General features: G+C 35.5%; 1 long non-coding RNA gene across 1 annotated transcript in view; it reads left to right on the top strand.

Moving 5' to 3' along the window:
- Window positions 1-26,186, top strand: part of LOC137210904 (uncharacterized) — a 68,109-nt gene extending 41,923 nt beyond the window's left edge. Inside the window, exon 5 of the long non-coding RNA XR_010936786.1 lies at window positions 25,893-26,186. This is a non-coding gene — a long non-coding RNA (uncharacterized lncRNA). The remainder of the gene's footprint in view (window positions 1-25,892) is intronic.
- The last annotated feature ends 1,009 nt before the right edge of the window (window positions 26,187-27,195 follow it).

Here is a 27,195-nt window from a genome sequence, read left to right as displayed (position 1 = left end):
CTAAAATAAGTATGATTAAAATACTTACATAATTGGGAAATAGAACCAGGAATGAGTTAAAAGATCAGAATGAGAAACTCTCCTAAAAAGCAGGAGGTAGGATGAGGAGGTAGAACATAGAAAAGCTAAGAGTTACACAGAGTCTAGAAATAGAAGTGCAGTTATCTAGATACAAGAACTCTCAGGGGAAAAGAAGAAAAATAGAATGAAATAGTTAAAGAAATAATGAAGAAAAGTGTCCCACTATTTTTGAAAACTGAAAGACCTTAGAATGAGATAGGCTTATAGAGCACCAAACAAGAAAAATAAGGAAAGCCTCACATAGGGAATATCAAAGACAAGGAGTAAACTCCACTACCTTCCAGAAAGAAAGAGCAGTTCACCTACAAGGAAGGAAGAATGAGATCGATATCAGATTTCTCCAAAGCAACATTGGATGGAAGAAAAATTAATGTGTTTAAGTATTAAAAGAAAATATTTAATTACAAAGATGTTTACTGTGGCATTGCTTGTAATAGTGAAATATTGGAAGTGTCCTGAATGTCCATACAATGGCACACCATGCAGCCACTTAAAATTATGTTGCAGAAAAATGCTTTAAAACTTAAGAAGGTATTTGCAATGAATATATTGCTCTGTGAATAAAAGAGGTTACACACATGTATAGGATGATTCCAGAAAGAATATATGTAGGAATTTTAGTTTTTATCTCTGAGGGTTAGATAAGACTACAGATACTATTCCCTTTTTGCTTTTTTTATCATCCACATTTTCTCAGATGAGATTTTACTACTTTTTTAAAGGGAAAAAATGATACTTAACTATTAATTTAACTCTGATAGAACTCCACAACTAGATACTAATTGGGAGTGATTTTAGAAACTTGGAAACTGTTACAACAGTTCTGGTGAGATGTGACAGGCTTGAATTAAGACAGTGGCAAAGGGGATGGATCCAGGGGGCTCTATTTGATTGACACTCAGGAAAAATGAACAGGAACTTGTTAGCAATTGGATAGCGAACATGTCAAGGATGACTCTGAAGTTTCTAGCTCCTCTCATATTTTACTTATCAACCCCTAAATTTAGGTTTGAAAGAACTATTATACATGCCCTTCTAGAGAAATGTTGTGATAGAAAAGGCAGATATTTATACTAGTTTCCAGCAGCTCCTTCTATGAAAGCAGTTGTGAAGCTGATTTGTATGTACACCTACCTTGTGGGCCACAGATATTTTATTTTCAAGAAAAACATGTTCTACAAACTTTTTCCCAACCTGTGTAATTAAGCAAAAGCAACTGCTTTATTCACCACTAACCTCTGCCTGAGATCTTTTGAATGCAGCTTCAAAGGCACATTCCATGAATATATCTTTTTCCCATGGGTGTTGAAACCTGCTGGCAAAATATGTGTTATTTCATACCTCTAAGGAAAAAAGGGCCACGTACATGAATAGACAATTTACAGCAGAACCAAAACAAATGATGGATACTATAAGAAAACATGTTAAATTACCCTAGTAATGAACATTAAACCTAGTTTTAAATGACATAATAATCTCTTAAAAAGATAGTGGACAATGCTGGCAGGTTATCAGTGAGACAAACATTTTCTTACCTGGTTAGCACACTTTCTGGAAAAATTCATCACTATATGAAAACATTAAAACCAACCTTTCCTTCCAACCCAGGGATCCCATTTTTAGAAATTTATATTAAGGAAATAATTAGAGATATAGTTAAGGATTGATTAATAAATGTTTAAGATAGGATAATGGCCAAATAAGTTGTATATCTACTAAAAGAAATTTTCCAAAAAAATTTTAATGATATGAAATAATATTCATGCTACCTAAGTGAAAAACCCTGTATGCCATAGAATGTTGATTTTAAAGAGTTTATTTGTACATTTAAAAAAAGGGGGCGATGGAAAAGAAAGAACCTGAAATATCAGCATCAATTATCTCTGAATAGTGGGATTATTGGTAATTTTTACTATCATTATTGGTTTTTTTTTAAGCATCTATAAAGTGAAGCATGAAGATTTTAAAATCAGAGGTAATTATTAAAAGTAATTTATTTCTAATATACTCAAAATCACCATATATATATATGTTATTTTTGTATATGTATATAAATAGATAGGCACAGATATAACAATCAGTTCAGTAATTTAGGAAAGTTCACACGGCCATAGACATGTGCTTATTTAACTAGGATGTTATCTAGGAATTGCTCATCATTTAGTCAACATTTACTGAAAGGCATAAATCCATAATATATCTAAGGTAGAAGGGACAGAGAAATAATATAGTTGTGAGGCTCTGGGAAGCCATTGAAAGCTTTCAAATGCAGAAGTGAGATAATTAGATAACTTTGGTAATAATGTGGATGGTTGACCGGCGAGGTAATAGTTGAGGGGCAGGACACCCAGATAGAAGGCTATTTTCATAATCCAGGGAGGAAGTAATAAAACCCTGAATTGGGAAAGTGGTAGTGGGGCTGGAGAGCAGATGAGGTTTTGAAATGTATTTAAGAAGTAGAATTGACATGTTAGAGTCAGATTAATTATGGTGAAAGGAAGAGAGCAGAGTTAGGTATAACTGAATTTTCTAGGTTAGGTAACTGTAGAAGGTGGTACCATTACCTGAAATAAGCTGTCAAATACTTGTCCACAATCTCACCACACTGTGGGCTTTTAATAAATATCAACTCATTAACTAATTAGGCTGCATTTATATCTTCTTTAGAGGAAACTGAGTTTGGATTAAAAGGTATTTACTCTTAGCTTTATATAGTTTTGAGAAATGTAACAGGAGACCTATGACTCAAGGTACATAGGACACAGGCACTGGACTTTAAAGATGCATTAATACAACTTAGCTAGGTTATACCACATGTTCCGGGCCATTTTTGTCCAGGCCATCATTTTCATAGCAACAACACGGAAAGCAACTCCTAGAGAAATAGGACTATTTAAGTTTCTACTTTATATCAATTAGAAACTAATCTGAAATGTTTTAGTGTAAAGGTGGAAGGTATTTCTGGTCCAGTCGCCAGCTTTAATTAGTTGTTTTAAAACTATTATATTTTCTTCCTTTCTTTGGGCTCCGTATGTTCTTTTCCACTGAGATACGGATTTATACCCTTACTGAGACACAGTAAACAGGCATATTCAGAGAGTATGCTTTCTTGCAGGCATGTCTTGTTGACATCACCATGCATATAAGAATGATCTTAGGAAAAAAGAAATTAAATGGTAGGGGGTGTGAGAGTGCATTCTTCTGTTTCACTGAAGTTGCTACGGATTCAACTAACTTAGCATTAGGAACAATCTCAGAATTATTAGATTCCAGTCATCCAGCCTGTTCTTCAAGTGGTCAAGTCCTTGTTTGAATATCCCACAAAGGGGCTATTTGCTCTGTAAATATATTGTAAAAGCTTATCTTTTATCAAGTTGAAATTTGTCTCCTTGTAGCCTATATTTATTGATCCTAGTAAAGAAGCCAAGTTCCTGTTATGTATATCAGTCTTTTAACTGCTAAGGTCTTTTGTAGTGTTTTCTTCTTCATTCCCTTCACTTGCTTTTAATATGCTTTAATCCATTCATTATCCTGATTGCTCTGTTCTGAATGTGCACTAGTTTTGTACACATTTTTAAAATAAATTTACTTTTTAAACTATGAAAATAAAAGCTTTCTTAACAATTTCTAAATTTGGCGAACAGCTATTTGAAACACGTTTTAAAGGAAGATTTTTATATTCTTCTGCCTGCTTCCAGATGTGTTTCTGTTCAATTCAGTTTCCAGTCAACCATTGGAGTAATCTATCTAAACTGCACTTCCTACTGTGTGGGTTAATGCCCTTAGATAAGCAACAGCAAACCGAATTATCAGTGCAAGGGAATTATTAGGGCTATTTCCTGTGTGCTTATAAAGATAAAGTGGAAGGAGCTGGAGAAGGCAGTGAGAGTCTGAGACTGAGAAATGAGAAACTGAGAAGAAGATCTGACACTTGTGAAAGGAGAGGAGAAACAGAAGGGGAGTGAACAGAAAAAGTCAGGATGCATGCTGCAAAAAAGCAAACAAAATGCACTGAATATATTACAGTGTAATAAAGTCATACTAATTTTTTTAATAGATCTTTATTGGAGTATAACTGCTTCACAACACAGTGTTTGTTTCTGTTGCACAAAAAGCAAATCAGCCATATGCATACACATGTCCCCATATACTCTCCCTCTTGAGCCTCCCTCCCACCCTCCCTATCCCACCCCTCTAGGTCATCACAAAGCACCAAGCCGATCTCCCTGTGCTATGCTGCTGCTTCCCACTAGCCAACTATTTTACATTCAGTAGTGTATATATGTTGATGCTACTCTCACTTCGTCCCAACTTCACCCTTCCACCTTATGTCATCCACTCCATTCTCTATGTCTACATCTTTATTCCTGCTCTGCAACTAGGTTCATCAGTACCATTTTGTTTTTTTGTTTTGTTAGATTCCATATATATGCATTAGCATATGGTATTTGTTTTTCTCTTTCTGTATTTGTTTTTCTCTTTCACTCTGTATGACAGTCTCTAGGTCCATCCACCTCACTACAAATAACTCAATTACGTTTCTTTTTATGGCTGAGTAATATTCCATTGTATATATGTGCCACATCTTCTTTATCCATTCATCTGTCGACGGACACTTAGATTGCTTCCATGTCCAGGCTATTGTAAATAGTGCTGCAATGAACATTGTGGTGTATGTCTCTTTTTGAATTATGGTTTTCTCAGCATATATGCCCAGTAGTGGGATTGCTGGGTCATATGGTAGTTCTATTTTTAGTTTTTTAAGGAACATCCATACTGTGTTCTATAGTGGTTGTATCAATTTACATTCCCACCAACGGTGTAAGAGGGTTCCCTTTTCACCACACCCTTTCCAGCATTTACTGTTTCTAGCTTTTTTGATAATGGCCATTATGACTGGCATGAGGTGATACCGCACTGTAGTTTTGATTTGCATTTCTCTAATAATTAGTGATGTTGAGCATCTTTTCATGTGCCTCTTGGCCAACTGTATGTCTTCCTTGGTGAAATGTCTATTTAGGTCTTCTGCCCATTTTTTAACTGGATTGTTTGGTTTTTTGTTATTGAGCTCCATGGGCTTTTTGTGTATTTTGGAGATTAATCCTTTTTCTGTTGTCTCATTTGCAAATATTTTCTCCCATTCTGAGGGCTGTCTTTTTGTCTTGTTTATGGTTTCCTTTGCTGTGCAAAAGCTATTTTTAAGTCCCATTTGTTTATTTTTGTTTTTATTTCTGTTACTCTAGGAGGTGGGTCAAAAAAGATCTTGCTGTGGTTTATGTCAAAGAGTGGTTTTACTAAAAGTTTTTGAGTTTATTTTTGTGTATGGTGTTAAGCAGTGTTCTAATTTCATTCTTTTGCCTGTAGCTGTCCAGTTTTCCAGCACCACTTATTGAAGAGGCTGTCTTTTCTCCATTGTATATTCTTGCCTCCTTTTTCATAGATTAGCTGCCCATATGTGTATGGGTTTATCTCTGGGCATTACATCCTGTACCATTGATCTATATTTCTGTTTTTGTGCCAGTACCATACTGTCTTGATTACTGTAGCTTTGTGGTATAGTTTGAAGTCAGGGAACCTGATTCCTCCAGCTCCATTTTTCTTTCTCAAGATTGCTTTGGCTATTCAGGGTCTTTTGTGTTTCCATACGAATTGTAAGATTTTTTGTTCTAATTCTGTGCAGAATGCCATTGGTTGTTTGATAAGGATTGCACTGAATCTGTAGATTGCTTTGGGTAGTATAGTCATTTTCACAATATTGATTCTTCTAGTCCACGAACATGGTATATTTCTCCACCTGTTTTTGTCATCTTTGATTTCTTTCACCAGTGTTTTATAGTTTTCTAACTACAAGTCTTTTGTCTCCTTAGGCAGGTTTATTCCTAGGTATTTTGTCCTTTTTGTTGCAGTGGTAAATGGGAGTGTTTCCTTAATTTTTCTTTCGATTTTTCATTGTTGGTGTATAGGAATACCAGAGATTTCTGTGCATTAATTTTGTATTCTGCAACCTTACCAAATTCATTGATTAGTTCTAGTAGTTTTCTGGTGGCATCTTTAGGATTTTCTATGTATAGTATCATGTCATCGGCAAACAGTGACAGTTTTACTTCTTCTTTTCCAATTTGGATTCCTTTTATTTCTTTTTCTTCTCTGATTGCTGTGGCTAGGACTTCCAAAACTATGTTGAATAAGAGTGGCAAGTATGGACATCCTTGTCTTGTTCCTGATCTTAGTGGAAATGCTTTCAGTTTTTCACCATTGAGAATGATGTTTGTGGTGGGTTTGTCATATATAGCCTTTATTATGTTGAGGTGGGTTCCCTCTATGCCCATTTTCTGGAGAGTTTTTATCATAATTGGGTGCTGAATTTCGTCAAAAGCTCTTACTGCATCTATTGAAATAATCATATGGTTTTTATTCCTTAATTTGTTAATGTGCTGTATCACATTAATTGATTTGTGTATATTGAAGAATCCTTGCATCCCTGAGATAAATCCCACTTGATCATGGTGTATGATCCTTTTAATGTGCTATTGGATTCTGTTTGCTAGTATTTTGTTGAGGATTTTTGCATGTAAATTCATCAGTGATATTGGTGTCTTATTTTCTTTTTTGTGTGTGATATCTTTTTCTGGCTTTGCTTTCAGGGTGATGGTGGCTTTGCAGAATGAATTTGGGACTGTTTCTGACTCTGAAATTTTTTGGAAGAGTTTGAGAAGGATCAGTGTTAGCTCTTCTCTAAATGTTTGATAGAATTCACCCGTGAAGCCATCTGTTCCTGGACTTTTGTTTGTTGGAAAGTTTTTAATTATGGTTTTAATTTCATTACTTGTGATAGGTCTGTTTATATTTTCTAATTCTTCCTGGTTCAGTCTTGGAGAATTGTACCTTTCCAAGAATTTGTCCATATCTTCGTGGTTGTCATTTTTATTGGCATATAGTTGTTTGTAGTAATCTCTTATAATTCTTTGTATTTCTGCAGTGTCAGTTGTGATTTCTCCTTTTTCATTTCTAATTTTATTGAACTGCATCTCTCTTGCTTTTTTTCTTGATAAATCTGGCTAAGGTTTTATCAATTTTGTTTATCTTCTCAAAGAACCAGCTTTTAGTTTTATTGATCTTTGCTATTGTTTTCTCATTTCTATTTCATTTATTTCTGCTCTGATCTTTTCTTCTACTGACTTTGAATTTTCTGATTTCTTTTCTTCTACTGACTTTGAATTTTCTTTGTTCTTCTTTCTCTAGTTGTTTAAGTGTAGGGTTAGATTTTTTATTTGAGATTTTTCTTGTTTCTTGAGGTGAGATTGAATTGCTATAAACTTCCCTATTAGAACTGCTTTTGCTGCATCCCACAGGTTGCGGGTCACCATGTTTTTGTTGTCACTTGTTTCTATGTATTTTTTTTATTTCTTCTTTGATTTCTTCACTGATTATTTAGTAGTGCACTGTTTAGCTTCCATGTATTTGTGCTTTTTACAGTTCTTTTCCTATAATTGATTTCCAATCTTATAGTGTTGTGGTCAGAAAAGATGCTTGATATGATATCAATTTTCATAAATTTTCCAAGGCTTGATTTGTGACCCAAAACGTGATCTATCCTGAAGAATGTTCCATGTACACTTGAGAAGAAAGTGTATTCTGCCACTTTTGGGTTGAATGTTCTATAAATATCAATTAGATCTATCTGGTCTATTGTGTCATTTAAAGCTTGTGTTTCCTTATTTATTTTCTGTTTGGATGATCTGTTCATTGGTGAACGTGGGGTGTTAAAGTTCCCTACTATTATTGTGTTATTGTCAATTTCTCCTTTCATCGTTGTTAGCATTTGCCTTATGTATTGAGGTGCTCCTATGTTGGGTGCATAAATATTTATAGTTGTTATATCTTTTCTTGGATTGATCCTTTGATCATTATGTGGTGTCCTGCCTTATCTCTTGTAACAGTCTTTATTTTAAAGTCTATTTTATCTGTTAAGAGTATTGCTACTCCAGCTTTCTTTTTTCTTTTTTTTTGTGGTATGTGGGCCTCTCACTGTTGTGGCCTCTCCCGCTGCGGAGCACAGGCTCCAGACAGGCAGGCTCAGCGGCCATGGCTCACGGGCCCAGCTGCTCCACAGCATGTGGGATCTTCCCAGACCGGGGCACGAACCCATGTCCCCTGCATCAGCAGGCGGACTCTCAACCACTGTGGAACAAGGGAAGCCCCTCCAGCTTTCTTTTGATTTCCACTTGCATGGAATATCTTTTTCCATCCCTTCACTGTCAGCCTGTATGAGTCCCTAGGTCTGAAGTGGGTCTCTTGTAGACAGTATATATATGGGTCTTGTTTTTGTATCCATTCAGCATGTCTCTGTCTTTTGGTTGGAGCATTTAATCCATTTACATTCAAGGTTATTATCGATATGTATGTTCCTATTACCATTTTCTTGATTGTTTTGGGTTTTTTTGTAGGTCTTTTCTTTCTCTTATGTTTCCTGCCTAGAGAAGTTCCTTTAGCATTTGTTGTAAAGCTGGTTTGGTGGTGCTGAATTCTCTTAGCTTTTGCTTGTCTGAAAAGCTTTTGACTTCTCCATCAAATCTGAATGAGATCCTTGCTGGGTAGAGTAATCTTGGTTGTAGGTTTTTCTCTTTCATCATTTTAAGTGTATCCTGCCACTCCATTCTGCCCTGCAGAGTTTCCACCGAAAAATCTGCTGATAATCTTATGGGGATTCCTTTGTATATTATGTTTGCTTTTCTCTTGCTGCTTTTAATATTTTTTCTTTGAATTTAATTTTTGTTAGTTTGATTAATATGTGTCTTGGTGTGTTTTTCCTAGGGTTTATCTTGTATGGGACTCTGTGCTTCCTGGACTTGGGTGACTATTTCCTTTCCCATGTTAGGGAAATTTTCCACTATAATCTCTTCAAATATTTTCTCAGACCCTTTCTTTTTCTCTTCTTCTTCTGGGACCTCTATAATTCGAATGTTGGTGCATTTAGTATTGTCCCAGAAGTCTCTGAGATTGTCTTCAAATTTTTTCATTATTTTTTCTTTATTCTGCTCCTTGGTAGTTATTTCCACCATTTTGTCTTCCAGCTCACTTATTCGTTCTCCTGCCTCACTTATTCTGTTAGGTGATTCCTTCTAGTGAATTTTTCATTTCAGTTATTGTGTTGTTCATCGCCGTTTGTTTGTTCTTTAGTTCTTCTGGAGCTTTGTTAAACATTTCTTGTATTTTCTCAATCCATGTTTCCATTCTACTTCTGAGATTCTGGATCATCTTTACTATCATTATTCTGAATTCTTTTTCAGGTAGATTGCCTATTTCCTCTTCACTTATTTGGTCTTGTACATTTTTACCTTGCTCCTTCATCTGTGACATATTTTTTTGCCATCTGAATTTTTTTTTTTTTAATGATTGGGATTGTGTTCCTGTTTTACTGGTTGTTTGGCCTGAGGCTTCCAACACTGGAGTTTGTAGGCAGTTGGGTAGAGCTGGGTCTTTGTGCTGAGATGACCACCTCTGTGAGACCTCACTCTGATGAATATTCCCTGGGGTCTGAGGTTCTCTGTTAGTCCAGTGGTTTGGACTCAGAGCTCCCACCGCAGGAGCTTCCACCTGACCCCGGGCTCGCAAACCAAGATCCCACAAGCCATGAGGGGTGGCAAAAAATAAAAAAGAGAACAATAAGTAAAAAATAAAATTATACTAGGAAACTAACAGATATGTTAGAAAGAATGTAAAAATGAAAATATAGATGAATCAACAACCAGAAGGTACATCAGTACCACAATAATAAAAAAGAGGAGTAGGGAAAGGGAAAAAAAAGGTGGGGGGAAGGCCTTGGATGTGGAGAGTGGGACCTAAGCAAGGGCAAGGTTTGGGCAGTGTGCGGTGCCAATGCTCAGGACCCACAGGGCTGGAAAAGGCCCTGGGGGCTGTGAGGGGGGGTGGGCTTAGGCTCAAGGAACAGAAGGGGCCCAGGTGTGCCCCCCCAACCCCTGGTCTCAGAGGGCAGGGGACCTCACCTGGGAGCCCAGCAGGCTTTCTGGGCTCGAGCGGCTGAGACAAAAACCCTCCTCTCCTCTCTTGCTCCTCTGGTCTGGATTCTGGGAGGCCCCCTCCCACCTGCCTCTCCTGATCTCTGCGGTCTCCCTCCTTTGCCCCCAAGGATCCACGTGGCCTGGAGGGGAGTTTGGAGAGCAGGGGATCGGCCTGGGAGCTCAGCAGTCTCCCCATGCCCGAGTGGGTGGGGCAATTGCCCTCTGCTTTTCACCCGCTCCTCCCAGAGACCCCCTCCCACCTGCCTCTCCTGTTCTCCCCTCGGCCTCCTTCTTATGCCCCCAAGGACCCACATGACCTGGGGGGAGTCTTTGGATTTCAGGGGACCAGCCTGGGAGCTCAGCAGGCTCCCCAGACCCCAGTGGGCCAGGCGATCACCCTCCACTCCTCTCCCACTCTTCCCAGAGGGTCCCTCCCACCTGCCTCTCCTGATCTTCCTGGCCTCAGGGGCACTGATCTTGTCTGGCCTCCACTTCTCCTCCCCTCTCTGTCCCCCTACATCCTACTGGTTCACTCTGGGGTTCCTCCTGTCTCCTTGGACGTCAGAGTCCCCCACCAGTGGCCGGCAGGCACCCTAGTTGTGGGGAGACGCTAAATCTGTGTTTTTCCACACTGCTATCTTGACATCTCCCCTATCAAGTCATGCTAATTTGAATTAAGAATTAGTCAAAAAATGTATTATTATTATTCAGGATCCATTTGGGGAAACAAAATTCACCATAGAGACATCCAGCTTTCCATTATGGTTTATTACAGGATATTGAATATAGTTTTTGTGCTATACAGTAAGACCTTGTAGTTTATCCATTCTATATATAATAGTTTTCATCTGCTAGTCCCAAACTCCCAATCCATCCCGCCCCACCCTCTCTCCCCCTTGGCAACCATAAGTCTGTTCTGCATGTCGTGAGTCTGTTTCTGATTTGTTGATAAGTTCATTTGTGTCATATTTTAGGTTCCACATATAAATGATATCATATGGTATTTGTCTTTCTCTTTCTGACTTACTTCGTTTAGTATGATAATCTCTAGGTCCATCCATGTAGCTGCAAATAGGATTATTTCCTTCTTTTTCATTGCTGAGTAATTTTCCATTGGATATATATACATCTTTATCTAGTCATGTGTCAATGGGCATTTAGGTTGTTTCCGTGTCTTGGCTATTGTAAATAGTGATGCTATGAATATAGGGGTGCATGAATCTTTTTGAATTATAGTTTTGTCTGGATTTATGCCCAGGATGGGATTGCAGGACCATATGGCAACTCTAGTTTTAGTTTTTTGAAGAACTTCTGTACTGTTCTCCATAGTGGTTGCACCAATTACATTCCCACCAACAGTGTGGGAGGGTTCCCTTTTCTCAACACCCTCTCCTGTGCTACTTGTAGATTTTTAATGATGGCCATTCTCAACAGAGAGAATTTTAAATGAAGAATTGTTGATGAATATTGGAAGGGCTAGGATAGCAAACAGGAAAAGGAAAGAGGGTTGGAGGGACAAATCTGACACCAAGGAAAAGTGGCCACCTATGCCCAGTCTTCTCTGGTCTAGAATCAATCAACCCATTCCTGCTACTACTACAGAAACTGACAGCAATTGCCAGCCACTACTACAATATTGGAGTCAGAGGAGGAACCTTTGCTCTTCCTGCTCTCTTCTTATCTCCCAATAGTACATTCTATTAGCAGAACTCATCAGCAAGAGAGCCAGCAAGGAAAACAGAGAAACAAAGCTTGCAGACTTCTAACCTTCTTTAATATACAGAAAAAACACAGAAGAGTGGGAACAGGGGTTGAGGGCAAATAGGCAAATGTCTGGCATAGTAGGTATGCCAGTCAGCGATGAACTCAAGAATATGAAAGTTATAGTTTAAAACAGAAGTGAGAATTTAAACTACATAAAGAATTTCTAGTTTTATTGCATTGTGGTATGGTGTTTCTTTCCTATAGTTTCTATTTTTTTTTTTAATAATGAGAATTTTTTGAGTATATGAATTCTTGTACATATATTTTAAAAGAACTAGTATCCTTTGCATCTGGTGTACAAAAGATGAAAATTATACACACATTTATTTATTCTTAATATTCTTATTGCCTTCACCAATAATATTTTTACTTTGTTTAAACTGCTCTTCCATGTAAGCAGAAACATAAATCCCTATTTCCAAAGGAAGCTCTGGTCAATTGGGCAAGGTAGGAGGATGGGAGGAAATTAATCATGAATTGCATAGATGATAGATCTTGGAAGATCTATCAAAGAAACATCAGACTCCTCTTTAAGGCCTGAGTAAACTCCTCTTTGTCTCACCTCTGATTTCAGCCATGGTTAGAATAGACAATTTCTTGAGCCTTCCACTGGTCTCATGCTGACAGTGTCTTGTTCAAATTAAGACCTAGTGTCCCTCTGTCTTTCACTCTCTGCCTGGGCTTCTCTCATTTCACAGAAGCTGGTAGGAGCAACCAGCCTGTGAAACCAGGAGATGCCAAGGTGTTAATGCTCCCAAGGGCATCTCCTAATCAATGGGAGACAGGGCTGATATATAAATAATTCTCCTGGTCTAGCTTCTGTAATGCTAGATTATTTTATTTTTATTTTTATTTTTTTTTTTGCAGTACGTGGACCTCTCACTGTTGTGGCCTCTCCCATTGCAGAGCACAGGCTCCGGATGCACAGGCTCAGCGGCCATGGCTCATGGGCCCAGCCGCTCCGCGGCATGTTGGGATCTTCCCGGACCAGGGCATGGGTCCCCTGCATCAGCAGGCGGACTCTCAACCACTGCGCCACCAGGGAAGCCCTGTGAGTTATTTTTTATGCTCCTCAGAAAGTTCTGGTTTGGCTTGAGCCCCATTTATATTTAATATTTTATTTTGTGGATTTCAATACACCATGTAGAGTTTTTAGCTTCAACTCTTTTTTTGCCATGGTGGTTGTCCTCTTGTTCTCATAATTCTGTGAATGTGGTTGACTTCAAAATTAGCAGGAAGTTTTTATTTATTTATTTATTTATAACTGAAGTATATTTGATTTACAGTGTTGTGTTAGCTTCTGGTGTACAGCAAAGTGATTCAGTTATATATATACATATATATTTTCAGTTTCTTTTCCATTATAGATAGATTATTAAAAGATATTGAATATAGTTCCCTGTGCTATACAGTATCACCTTGTTGTTTGTCTGCTTTACATAAAGTATCATGTATCTGTTAATCCCAAGCTCCTAGTTTATCCCTTTGGTAGGGATAAACCAAAGGTTTCCCCTTTGGTAACCATAAGTTTGTTTTCTATGTCTGTGAGTCTGTTTCTGTTTTATAAATAAGTTCTTTTGTATCATTTTTTTAGATTCTACATATAAATGGTATCATATGATATTTGTCTTTCTCTTTCTGACTTACTTCACTTAGTTTGATAATCTCTAGGTCCATCCATGTTGCTGCAAATGGTATTATTTCATTCATTTTTATGGCTGAGTAATATTCTATTATATATATATATAATACATTCTATATATTATGTATATTTGTCATATATATACATATATATATATATAGAGAGAGAGAGAGAGAGAGAAAGAGGGAGAGAGAGACAACATCTCCTTCAGTCATCTAATTGATGGACACAGGTTTCTTTCATGTCTTGGCTATGAACATTGGTGTGCATGTATCTTTTCGAATTAGAGTTTTCTCTGAAAATTACTGGTAATTTTTTTAACTGCCTTTTTTCCCCCTGAGCTCTAATCTTGATAAAATTTTTAAGTTTTTCAAAGCATTTCTTTAAGCAATTTTTATGAACTCTTAATTTCTTAGACTTTGCAAAACTTGAGATTTGTCCTGTTATCTTTGTGCACAAAAGGCAGCTTATTATTAGTGTAATTTTAAGGTCATAAAAAGTTTTTAAAGTTATATTGCTTTTTGAAAAAGAAAACAGAGTTTTGTTACAGAGGAAAAGCTGAGACCAACTTGCTTTTAATTGCTGTATTCAATATATACTTGACTCCCTACTGATCTACACACCACCACCATCCCTCATTCCTTGCCTGGATTCTTTTTAATTAATTAAAATTAGGTAATTAACTCAATATATATTTACTGCATATTTACTATCTATTAGAAAATACTTTTGGTGGTGGTGCACATAGCAGTGGATCAAAAGTAAAAAATTTCCAGCTTTCCTGGAGCTTAACTTCTAATAGAGGAACAAAAAGACAATTTATAAGATATGTAATATTTTGGATGGTGATAAGTGCTAAGAATACACTTATTAAATTTAAGTATGTTACCAGGATATTTCTAAGTTTAAGTCTCCTTTCATCACTCTATCTTTAAATGCCACTTTTCATTTTAACCCTAAGGTCTTATAAAATCTGGAAACTCAAATCCATTATATTCTCTCCCTAATTTTAAATTTCTGTTCTCTTTTTCTTTATTTCACAAGTATTTTTCAAGAACATCCTTTGAATTATTTATTTTGTTGTCTGCAGTATCAATTAGCGACTTCCAAATTCCAACCATGGTTTAATTTGATTATATTCATTCTCGTGTCTTAAAGTCAACTTTTTTAATAAGAGAAACTCATTCATTCATTCATCCATTCAAAGGATATTTAAAATTTTTGTGCCAGGTGCTAGAGAATGCTAAGATGAAAATACTCAGAGTAATATTCTCTTATATTAACAACAGATAGCAAAATATTTTTAAAGCAATTTTCCTTTTTTATGGTGGTCTAAATCTAATCAAGGGAAGAATATGCATTTTGCAGGTTATATTTCTTTTTTATAGGTTACTTGTTGACATTTTAGGTTTACTTAACCTTGAACAAAAAGATTTCTATTTAGTCTTTGGGTTTGAGGACAGCTAGAATGTAAGGATTAGACTCAGTTCTTCATAACACACTAAGACCGTGGCAGGCTACCCAACTATTCCTTGAAACTGGAGGGCAGTTGAGTCCTTAGTGGGCAGAGTTTCTGGCTTTGGTTAAATTATATGTATTCATTTATTTGTTCATTTATTTTATTTGTCTGTTTACTTGTTCATCCAACCAGGTTTTTTAGCGGAATCCAATTTGAATAAAAAGAGAAAGAGCTGCTAAAGGCTTATGAAGCTGCGTATGGGCATTTGAAGTACATGGAACGTGGGAACTAGTGGAAACTTAGGCTGTACATTTTGCTTGCGTTTCTATCTTTACAAATGGACATTCGCTTAGAGGAAGTTTGTGATGCTGGCACATAAGGAGGAACAACCTGAATCTTAAATAGTCTAAATGATGAAACAATTAAGTGAGAAAAATGGAGAAGGCTCTGAATAAAAACCAGTTCTTAGTCCTGACCCATTAGAAAAGAGTTTTGAAAATATTTCTTTCTGAACCAGAATACTGGTTTCTTATATCACAGTGGGATTGCATTGAGTATGAATTCTTTTTCAGGTAGTTTCCTAGCTATATTAAGATTCTATAGCTTATTGGTCCTTCATATTTCTAAATGAGAAATTTCCCATAGTCTAAGTTATGGAACTTCAAACCATTTTCCATCATTTCAGTATGAAAAATGTCAAATATAAAGATTGAAAGACTCTTCACACACAACTACTAATGCCTGTGAGCCTAGAGCCCATGCTCCTCAACAAAGAGAGACCACCACAATGAGGGGCCCGCACACCACATGGAAGAGTGGCCTCTACTCGCTGCAAATAGAGAAAGGCTGCTCGCAGCAACGAAGACCCAACACAGCCAAAAATAAATAAATAAATTTATTTTAAAATAAATAAATAAATAAATAAAAGATTGAAAGCCTCATAGTAAATAGTAAACTTTGCTATATGTTTGAAATTACTTGTTTTATCACATTTATAATCATTTGTCATCCCTTTAGCTACTCATTTTACTTTTTAAGAATTGCAGATGTTTTTCTTCCTAAATACTTTAGCATCCATATCGTTAACTAGAGTTCAACATTTTTGCAGTTTTTCATGTAAAATTTATATAAAAAGAAATACACAAATCTTGTATGTTTGGTGGGTTTTGACAAATGCTATGTAACAAATCTCTATCAAGATATAGAATGTTACTATCACAAAGTTCTTTCATGGACTTCTCAAATTCTCCCCTAAGTTCTCAGAATCAAAAACTGTTCTTATTTTATTCCATCATAGATTAGTTTTGCTTGTTTTAGAACTCCAAATAAATAGAACCACACAGTACATATTCTTTTTTGTAAGACTTTTCCTACTCAGCATAATATTTTGATCTTCATCCATGTCATTCATTTCAATAGTTTGTTTGTTTTTATTGGTGAGTTATAGTCCATTGTATAAATATATCACAGTTGATTTATGTTTCCATTCATTTATGGACATCTGATTGTTTCCAAGTTTTGGCTATTTTGAATAAAACTGTAATTTTATTTAATAATATTTTATTAAGTATTTTGGGGAATTTAAGTGTAACATTTTTGTATCTATGTCCATGAGGGATATTTGTCTGTAATTCTTTTTTGGTAATATTTTTTGTGAGATATCAATATTAGGATTATGCTGGCTTCATAAAATGAGTTAGCAAATATTCCCTCTTCCTCTTATTTCTGTAAGCCTTTGTGTAAATTTGGTGCTATTTTTCCTTATATTTCGATAGAATTCACAAATGAAATCACTTGGGCCTGGTGTTTTCCCTGTGGAAAGTCTTTTGGTGATGGATTTGACTTATCTGTTAATTGTAAAACATTTCAGATTTTCAATTTAATTTAATGTCAGTTTTGGTAAGCTGTTCCTCTTTGCCCCCAGGATTTATCTATTCCATCTAGGTTGTCAATAAATTTGGGGCATAAAGTTGATCATAATATTGTTTTATTATCCTTTTAATAGCTTTAGGATAAGCAGTGATAGCAGTACTTTTGTTCCTCTTATTGGTGATTCGTGTTATTTATTTATTTTTATCAGTCTAACTAGGGACTTATTATTTTGTTGATCTTCTAAAAAATGCAAGTTTTGTCCTTACTAATTTCTCTATTGCTTATCTGTTTTTTTATTTCATTAATATCTGCTGTTAACTTGATCATTTCCTTCATTTTACTTACTTTGCCTTTAATTTCCTCTGTTTCTGTCCTCTTTTGGATTTTTGAATATTTTCAGAATTGCAATTTAATTTATCTGTTGGCTTTTTAATTATACCACTTTGCATATTTTTTAGTAGTTGCTGTAGGTATTAAAATATACATCTTTAAATTTTCACAGTGAACTTAGAGTTAATATTGTGTCATTTCACATAAAATGCAGAACTTTACAATTGTCTGTAGGTTTATATAATATCCCTCACTTTAATGCTCTCATGGATATAACATTTTATTTCTATATACATTATAAACTCATGAGACAATGTAGTAATTTTTGCTTTAAACCATCATATGAATTTTAAAGTAATTTAGAGAAAAAGAGAATAGTCATTTATCTTTATATTTGCCATTTTCAGTATTCTTTATTCTTCCTGAGGATATGAGCTTCCAGTGAGGTATCTCTTCAGCCTCAGAACTGCCTTTGGCAATTCTTTTAATTTATGTCTGCTGGCAACAAATTCTCTTATATTCTTTTTAGCTGAAGATATATTTCCCTACATTCTAGAGGGACATTATTGCTAGATATAGAATTCCTGGTTGATAGTTTTTGTTTCTTTGATATTTTCTTTCATCACCTTAATGATCGCCTTAATGATATTTTCCCACTGTCTTCTGGGTTCCAAGTGTTCTGATAAGTAAATGGTATAATGATTTATTTTTTCTCTCAGTATGTAATGTTTCATTTTTCTTTGACTACTTTCAATTTTTTCTCTTTTTCTTTGGTTTTGTGCAGTTTTATTTTAATATATCTAAGTATAATTCTCTTCATATTTTTCCTGCTTGGGAATTGCTGAGGTTCTTAAATTTTTTGGTTTTTGTCTTTACCAAATTTTGAAAAAAAATCACTGTTATTTCTTTAAAATATATTATGTTCCATTCTATATTCTTCTGAGACTTCAATTACATGTATAAACAAATATTTTGATATTATTCCATAATATCAAAAAAAGTTCTGTTAATTTATTTTTAAATGTTTATTTTTTCTATTCTGTAGATTGGATAATTCCTATTGATCTACCTTCAAGTTCACTCAGTATTTCTTCTGTCGTCTCCATTCTCCTGCTAAACTTACTCAGTACATTTTATATATCAGATATTTATAAATAAATTATTTTCAGCTCTAGAATTTCCCTTTTTTTTGCATGGCTTATATTTCTCTGCTGAGATTTCCTATATTTTCATTCATTGCAACCATATTTATACGTGATCAGAAGCATACTAACTGCTTTAAAATCTCTATCTGCTAATTTCATACCTAAATTATGTCAAGGTTGGTCAATGTTGGTTGTCGTTTGTCTACAGAATTTGTCAAGTATTTCTGTTTCTTTTTATGTCGACTAAATTTGATTGCATTCTGACATTAATTGCCATGTTGCAGAAACTCTGGATTCTCTTTTATTCCACCCAAGAGTGTTGATATTTTGATTTTAGCAGGAATTAAATTGGTTGTAGTGGAAATATAAATGTTTTTTCTTGGGCAACAGTTTAAATATCTGTTAAGTTTTAGCTGTTTTCTTTTTTTTTTTCCTTGTCTGTGCTATTTTGGGTTTGCTTTATGCATGCATGGTTCAAGACTCAGGCTGAAAATGTGAGCCAAGTTTACCACAGAACCTGGGCCCTTTCTACCACACTATCTTTCTTTTTTCTAACATGCCCACCTCACTCTCCAGCAGCTATGGGTTCCCTTAATTCTATCCTCTGGACCTTCAGGACAAATAAAGTATGAGTTTTCTATTCAACTTCAGCTTGTTTTTAGGCCAAAATTCATAAAACAGAAAATTTAATCCATGTGAGTCCCTTTTTCTAAGTGTATGGCCCACTCTACAATCTGTATACATTTTTCACATTTTTTCAAGTTGTCGGGTTTTGTATTTGTGTAGAGTTGAAGTTGACATATTTCAGGATGTCAGTCTGATGAGAGTATGCTTAGCCTTTCAGGAACGCTAATTCACTTCAAACTATTTTGATCTTACATGTGATCAACTAAACAATGATGAGCTTGAACATTTTTTGTAACATCTTTATTAAGATGTAATTTATATATCACAAAGTTCACCCTTTTAAAGTGTAAACTTCAAGGTTTTTAGTATATTCACAGAGTTATGTAAGAATCACCACTATCCAATTTTAGAACATTTTCATCACTTGAAAAAGAAACCCTGCACCCAATAGCAGCCATTCTCCATTCATCTTCCCTCTAGCCCTTAGAAACCACTAAACTACTACCTAACTGTATAAGATTTACCTATCCTGCACATGGCCTATAAATGGAATCATAGAATATGAGTTCTTTTGTGACTGGTTTCTTTCACTTGGCATAATATTTTTGAAGTCATCCATGTTGTACATGGATCAGAACTTCATGCCTTTTTAATGCCAAATAACATTTCGTTTTATAAATATGCCATATTTTGTCTACCTATCCATCAATTGATGAGCATTTGGGTTGTTTCCAATTTTTGGCTATTATGAATAATGCTTCTATAACATCCTGTACAAGTTTTTGTGTGGACATGTATTATTTCTCTTGACGTGTATCTAGGAGTGGGATGACTGATCATATAGTAACTCTATGTTCAATTTTTTGAGGAACTGGCAAACTTTTTCAAAGATGCTACATTGACTTACATTACCACCAGCAATGTACTAGGGTTGATGAAGAAGGTTTTAGGTTTGTCATTTTGCTATTTGTGTTCCATATGTCTTTTTTCCCTCTATTTTTCATTACTGTCTTCTTTTGTATTAACTAAGCATTTTCTAGTGTACAATTTTAATTTTTTGCTGTTTATTTTATGAATATTATGAGTTTTTAGAGTTATTTTCTTAGTAACTTCCCTAGGGAGTACAATTAACATCTTGTTTATAACAATCTAGTTCTGATTAGTACCAGCTTAACTTGAATAGTATACAAAACAATTTGTTCTAATATAGCCCCATTGATTTTCCACTCTTTTTGACATATTATTGACATACAAATTATACATTTTGAGTCCATCAACACAGTTTTATAAATATTGCTTTATGTAGTTGTTTTTCAAATGATATAGAAGAAATTATTTACAAAGAAAAATATATTTGTATTCTCATCTATATTTACTTATGTAGTTATCTCTACTGGTACTTTTTATGTACCCATGTGGATTAAAATTACTGTCTAGTGTCCTTTTATTTCAACCTGAAAGATTCCCTTTAGTATTTCTTATAAGGTAGGTCCCCTAGCAATTAATTTTCTCAGATTTTTTTATCTTATGTTGTATTAATTTTGCCTTCATTTTTGAATGGTAGTTTTCTTGGTTTCTAGTCTTCTTTCAGTCCTTTGAGTTTATCATCTTACAGCATCCTGGCTTTCTTGGTTTCTGGTAAGTCAGTTGTTACTCTCATTGAAGATACCTTGTACATGATGAGTTTGTTTATCGTTTTCTCTCTCTGTTGCTCCTTTCAAGATTTTCTCTTTGTCTTCTGACAGGTTGACTATGATGTGCTTAGGTGTGGATCTCTTTTTGTTTATCCTACTAGGAGTGTTTCAAGATTCTTGGATGTGTAAGTTAATGTTGTTTATCAAATTTGGGAAATTTTTAGCCATTTTTTATTCAAATATTCTTTCTGCCCTTTCTGTCTCTCTCCTTTTCTTCTGGGACTGTCACATGATGTGTGTTGACATACTTGACCTTGATGGTATCCCTCAGGTTTCTGAGTTTCTGGTGATTTTCCTTTATTTTTTTTTTTTCTCTGCCTCAGACTGGATAATTTCATTTACCCTATCTTCAAGTATACTTATTTTTCTTCTGTCAGCTGTTATCTGCTGTTATTCCTCTCTAGTGAATGTTTCATTTTAATGATCATACTTTCAAACTCCAGTATTTTTATTTGGTTTCATTTTATAATTTTAATTTCTTTGTTCATATTTTCTGTTTGAAAAACACAGTGTCTGTGTGACACTGTTATCATATTTTCCTTTAGTTTTTAAAATGTATCAATAATTTTATTTCATTAGTTGAGCATATTTATGATATCTGATTTAAAGTTTTTGTCTTGTAAGTCCAATATTTGGACTCCACAGGAACAATTCCTATTTCATGTTTTCTTTCTCATGTATTGGACATACTTTCCTGTTTCTTCATATAAAATCTTGTAATTTTTTTTGTTGAAACTTGGACATTTTAAGTAACATAGCATTGTAGCTCTGGGAATAGATCTCTACCTTCTCCCCCAGACTTTGTTCTTGTTTTTGTTTATTTGTTTAGTGAATTGTCTGGAAAATTCTGTAATACCTTATTCTTTGTTATGTGCAGGTATTAAAGTCTCACCTCTGCTTAGTTATCTTCGTAGCCAGATAGTGATTGGACAGAGATTTTCTTAAATGTCCTGAACCAGTAAGTTTCCCACCTTTGTTGAAGGACCCAGTGTGTGTTGGACTAGGCTTTCAATGCTGGAGTAGTTTAAAGTTGTGCCTTATCCTTCAGTTCTTGCTTGCACAGAGCCTTAAGGTCAGCCATGGACACAGATTAGAGTTTTTCAAGTCTTTCTGTGCATGTGCCACTACACATGCAGATGGCCTTCTAGATTCCTAGAAACGTGTTAGATATTTTCAAAAACCCCTATGGAGATCTCATTTCCCTTTTTTTACCTTTAATTTTTTGGTTGTTCAATTACCCCAACTGGTATTGCTGTCCTAGGCAACTATGATGTTAAACACTTGTCTCTGACTATTTTAGACAAATGCCCCATGGATACAGCTTTCCTCATCCAGTGAGATCTGAGTGAGTTCGAATAAAGATGAGCCCTGAGAATTGTTTTTTTCCAGGGAGCTCCAAGATAGGTCAGATAGTGGCATTTCTTTGGAGATGGACATTTGGGCATTCCAAACCAGTTTGATCTACCCCCATGGCTGCTAGGCGGCTGTTTTTTAGTTATTTTGGTTCCAAAGTGGATAGTTCTTAAGGCTATTATAAAGCTGGGAGTAAGGGGATGGGAACAAGATAAGTTAAGATGACACAAAGATCAGTATTCTTACTGAGATTCAACCAGTTTTCTTGAATAAACTCTCCTTGGATTGTTGCAAGTCTTTGGTTAATTCCAGGAGCTCTTAAAAAGATGATTTGACAGTTGTTTATCAGTGTTCTCATTGCTTTTATGGAAGGGTGGATTTTTGGAGACCCTATTTGCCAGTGTTGCTTTCCAATAAACAGAGTAATTCATTTAATTCGTAAATATTTCCATGTACTAAAATACTAATTCTTTAAGCACATCATAAAGTATTTGAAAATAGAAATTTAAAACAAATGTTAAAAAAAGTAAATATAAATAAAAGTTGTAATATTCCCTATTGTACAGCAATAGATCATCTTCCTGGGATATGAGTTTCCTAGATGAAAGCTTTTTGGGGGAGACTCTTTTCAAATTTCACTTCTGGCATAATTGAGAGTGCAAAAACTTTGTCAGGGCTTGTAAGTTCTATTGATAATAAGTGATATAATAAGTGTAATTATCAGTATATTTTAAAAGCTTTTAAGTTTTACAGTGTTAAAACTGTAATGGGTCAAAGCCAGCCTGCTGGGGCAAATTCCAGCCAAGCCCATTTGCTTAAGCTGCTTTCATGCTACAAAGGTGGACTTGAGTAGCTACAACAGAGACTGTATGGTCCAAAGAGCCTAAAATGTTTACTGTCAAGCCCTTTGCATAAAAATTTTCTGATCTTTGCAGTAGAGCAAGACTAACAGTTTGCACTGGACTCTAGTGGTTCTCAAACTTTGGGATGTATCCAAACCATTACCATATTTGTAAACAAATACAGATTTCTGGGTTCTACCCCAGGAATCATAACATCAGTGTGTTACTTGCTCTCTGATTTTCAGTTGAGCTTGGTGGATGAAGAGCCCTAGGAGATGGGAAGAAGGGAGAAAAGTGAGGTCAAAATATTTATTCCCCTTGTTTCTTTCCTCCAAGCTCCTCTTACTTAGATGGCTGCTCTCTCCATCCATCCTTCTGTGTATCGTACACTTCTGTGTATCAGTGTTCTAATAATCAGCTCCTCTTCTCACACCTTCAATTGTAGAGGGAGTAGTTGAGCTTATTATTCTTTGGGGTATTTAACAATCCTTTGTAGTTTCCTTAATCCCTATCCATACTTCCCTTAATAATTCCTTTGTTTAATTCTCCCAAATACATTAATTTTAGGGTACTTTTAAAAAATATTTTCTGATCCTTTCAGTTTTGTGCTATCTTGAATTTAAAAATTCTACCTTCTATTTTTTTCATCAAGCTGCTAATAAAATTGTGAACAGTTTAGGGCTAAGAATAATACCTGTAGATGGTTACTAAAAAACTCCTTCCTGGTTGATTTGATCCATTTATAGCAGTCTTCGGCGTTATTACACCAGTTACTAATCTATTTATTACAAAGCCTCTGGTATTCATGCCTGCATTTTGGCCATTATTTGCTGTCCATGACCTCTGATTCCCCCAAAGTCTCATATTCATAGGAATTACAAGATTTCAGGGGTTACACATATATAGCCTGTCTCTATTCTCTGATCCTCTGGTTCTGCCAGATGGCAGACTAAAATTCAGACATACTTGACAAATGGCAATCTAATTATTTCAGTTTTTTCAAACTTGACTTCCCTTTGATGGATCCTGTAGAAAGTCTTTGCTTTATGACACTGTTGATGTCCTTGCGACACTTGACAGTTTACACTTGATCACCCCCGTTAACACTGAGGTTCATCAGCATCTTAACAATAAACATTTCTTGAATTTCCCTTTTTGGCCAGGCTGCGTCACACTGAGCACCCTAAGCTAGAGAATTAAGATCAACATGAAGTACCTGGTAAAACAGGTCCATTTGACATGACAGCATACTACATTTATTTACACTACATAATACATGTATATCTTCTGTTTGGAAAGTTCTCTATATCGTTACTGAGTGTGAGCATAAGCAAAGACAGGTTCTTCAAAATTGCCCCATATATAATTTGCTCATAATTGCTTTTATGGAATTGCTCATCAGAAATCTGTCATTAACTCTTCTCCAGAGAGCATAACATAGGTGATCAAAAATAAATTGCTTTTAGTATTGTGCATATATGAAGATATTGTTTTTATTTGTATAATTATTTTCAGTTCCTTAGTATAATATTTTCATGAATCAAAGTCAACTTGAAGACCATATCTCTTTATGAGGAGGAAATTGAGGTTAGGAAATAGAGAAAAAAATATGTAGACAGATTTCAAATTTCAATTTTGATTCTATGGGAGAAGGACCAGGAAACATGTGCAGACATATTTCACTGTTTGTATTTTCTTAAAGAATTGAGGCATGTTGGTAAGCTAAAGAAGGACGAGGTCAATAGGGGACCACAACTGAATAGGACAGAATCATTAGTACTAGCTAGTGATTCCTCTGTCTTTATTTGCTAGTGCCAAAATGTGATTATATCAAAAATGAAAACAAAGTGAATTATGGAACATCTTTGTTCTTTCCTTAAATAGTAAATACTACTAATAAATATTTAATAAGTAATATAGATGGCTAAAAAGCATGAAAACATAAGCAAATATACATAATAAATAGTTATTTATGTTACAGTATATGATTTTGTTCAATGATCTTATCTGATATATTCATTGCATTGCCCCTCATCATGATGGTCAGGATCATTTTCAGAGAAGCTTTGTAGAACTTACATCTTGTATGGTTGAAAGGCATGCATTTGGGGACTCTCTTGAACAATTCTGCAAGGTACCTCCAATTCCTTGAATCTTTGGCAAGTTGACCTCTTTGGACTAGCTATTTTCTTTTCATTCACCTTGTTGGAAATGGATGATAGTTCACAAAAGAGTTTGGCTGACACGCTGTCTGGATCTTTGAATTTTTGAACCAGCTTTCCAACTGTGCTATGGGAAATGGCAGCTCTTTCAAAATGATATGCATTAAAGGGCTCTGCTATTCATTGTTATTATCAGCCTTTTCATCCACTGGGCAGTATCAGCTCAATCAATTCATTTTTCATCACTCTGGAAAAAACATGAAATTATAATATATGTGTTTCCAAATTTTATGGACACCCTGTATATATTGGGGAATCTTCTGAGAATTTTTTATTTAATCCTAATGACAAGTCTATGAGTTGGCTTCTCCTATTCCATTTTGCAGAGGTACAAATGGAGGCAGAGGGAGATTAAGTAACTTTTCCAGCATCACAGAGCTCACAAATGGACAATTATGGGTCTTGGGTTTGGGGAAGGAGAATAAATTAAAGAGAGTAAAATGAGTGAAGAAATATTATGTTAACTAATAGAACACAAATATTTTGTAGTATGTTTATATAATATGATTACCGATTAATATAACCTGCTCTGTGGCTTGCATATTAGATGTCAGACTTTTAAGGAATGCCAGAATGATTTCCAGAGAGTTGTTCTAATAAGCATATTTCACCATGAAAGTGCTATGTGACCTTTGACAAATTTTTAGCATCTCTTTGCCTTCAAAAAATGGATATGATTATTTTAGCCATCTACCAGGTGAGTAGCTATTTGGGAATTTGAATATAAATTGTTTTTTGATTTCCTTGGAAGGAAGTCATACTATAAAAACAAATTTGGGCTATTATAATGACAAGTGTGTGAGTGTACATTAATTTCCCCCTTATGTTCTTATTGCCAGCAGATGGAGGCCGAAATTGAATTGCTGCTGACTGTTGTCCCTTGTTATGGCCTGTGGAGATATGACAATTGAGGAAGAACTTAGAGGAATGCCAAGTAGCAGAGCATGAGGAGTGGGTGTGATCCACTGCCTTGGACATTTTATGGCTGATAGCATTTGGCAAGAAAAAACTGCAGCCTTGCAAGTAGATCTCAACATCAACCATGCCCCCACCCCCGCCCCTATTTGATTTGCCCTGTAATGTACGTATTTGCCAAAATCCACTCCTCTAATTTTCAGTTACTTCACTGGACCCCTCGCAAAATACCTAAATAATGAAATAAATTACATTTGAAAAAACTTCTTTGTATCATTGAAAATTTGAGCACAGAAAACAGAGGCAAGGCACGTGAAATGTCTTGTCCATCCTACTTTTGATTCCTTCTGGGCTTGTCCTGTTTTTCAGCCTGTTTGACGAGAAATTTTTACCTAGAGAGTCTTTTGGATGATCTTCCAAGTGTGCCTGACCCACAGGAATTAGAAGTACAATCTCTGTTCATGCTGCAGCATTCGGGTTTTTTCCCACCAGGAGAAAGTCTGTAACTTTCACAAGATTCTCGAAGGGGCTTAAGACTTCAAAAAGCTTATGAGTCCCTGCATTGGATCTTTGGTTTATGGGGCGGTGAAACTTTGTGTGTTTGCTTTGACGATTGAGACACAGCATTTTATGTAAATGAGAACGAGGGAGTGGTGGAGAAAAACAGCTTGGAGGGCATTATTACCTTGCCCCATCTTCATCTCTGGTCATGAATTACTAATCATGAGGTAACACTTCATCTGATGCTTTGAAACTCTCCCCCTGGTAAAAACAGCCTAATTGAATTGGAGGAAGTGGGGCAGGAAGAACTAAACATGGATGTCGATGGTTTCACCAAAGGCAATTATACACACTACAGCCTTCTCCACCTGTTTGAAAACCCAAGGTCCACTAATCCTCATGCCACAAGGGAACAAATGGGAAGGTAGAGGAAAAATGAAAACTGTTGAGCTTCAAGCTTGTCTTCCCTGAGAGCACTTCATTTTGGCCAAGGGGTGTATACGGGGGTAAAAGAGGATAAGGGGTGTGGCAGGGGTCCGATCAAAGGGAGATGAGAGTGGAAGCCAGTTCAGACTCTCTGGAATGCATTTTGACAATGTAACAACAACTTTAACACAGGCATATTAACTAGTAATTCCGATTTTAGGAGGTTTATTTCAGCAACATGTATATCTAAAAATTTGAAAAAACTCATATACATAATAGAATATGGAGTCATTAGAAATC

This window comes from Pseudorca crassidens, chromosome 2, assembly GCF_039906515.1.
Source record: "Pseudorca crassidens isolate mPseCra1 chromosome 2, mPseCra1.hap1, whole genome shotgun sequence".
In the NCBI taxonomy this organism is placed as follows: Eukaryota; Metazoa; Chordata; class Mammalia; order Artiodactyla; family Delphinidae; genus Pseudorca; species Pseudorca crassidens.
This window is presented reverse-complemented; position numbering and strand designations above follow the sequence as displayed.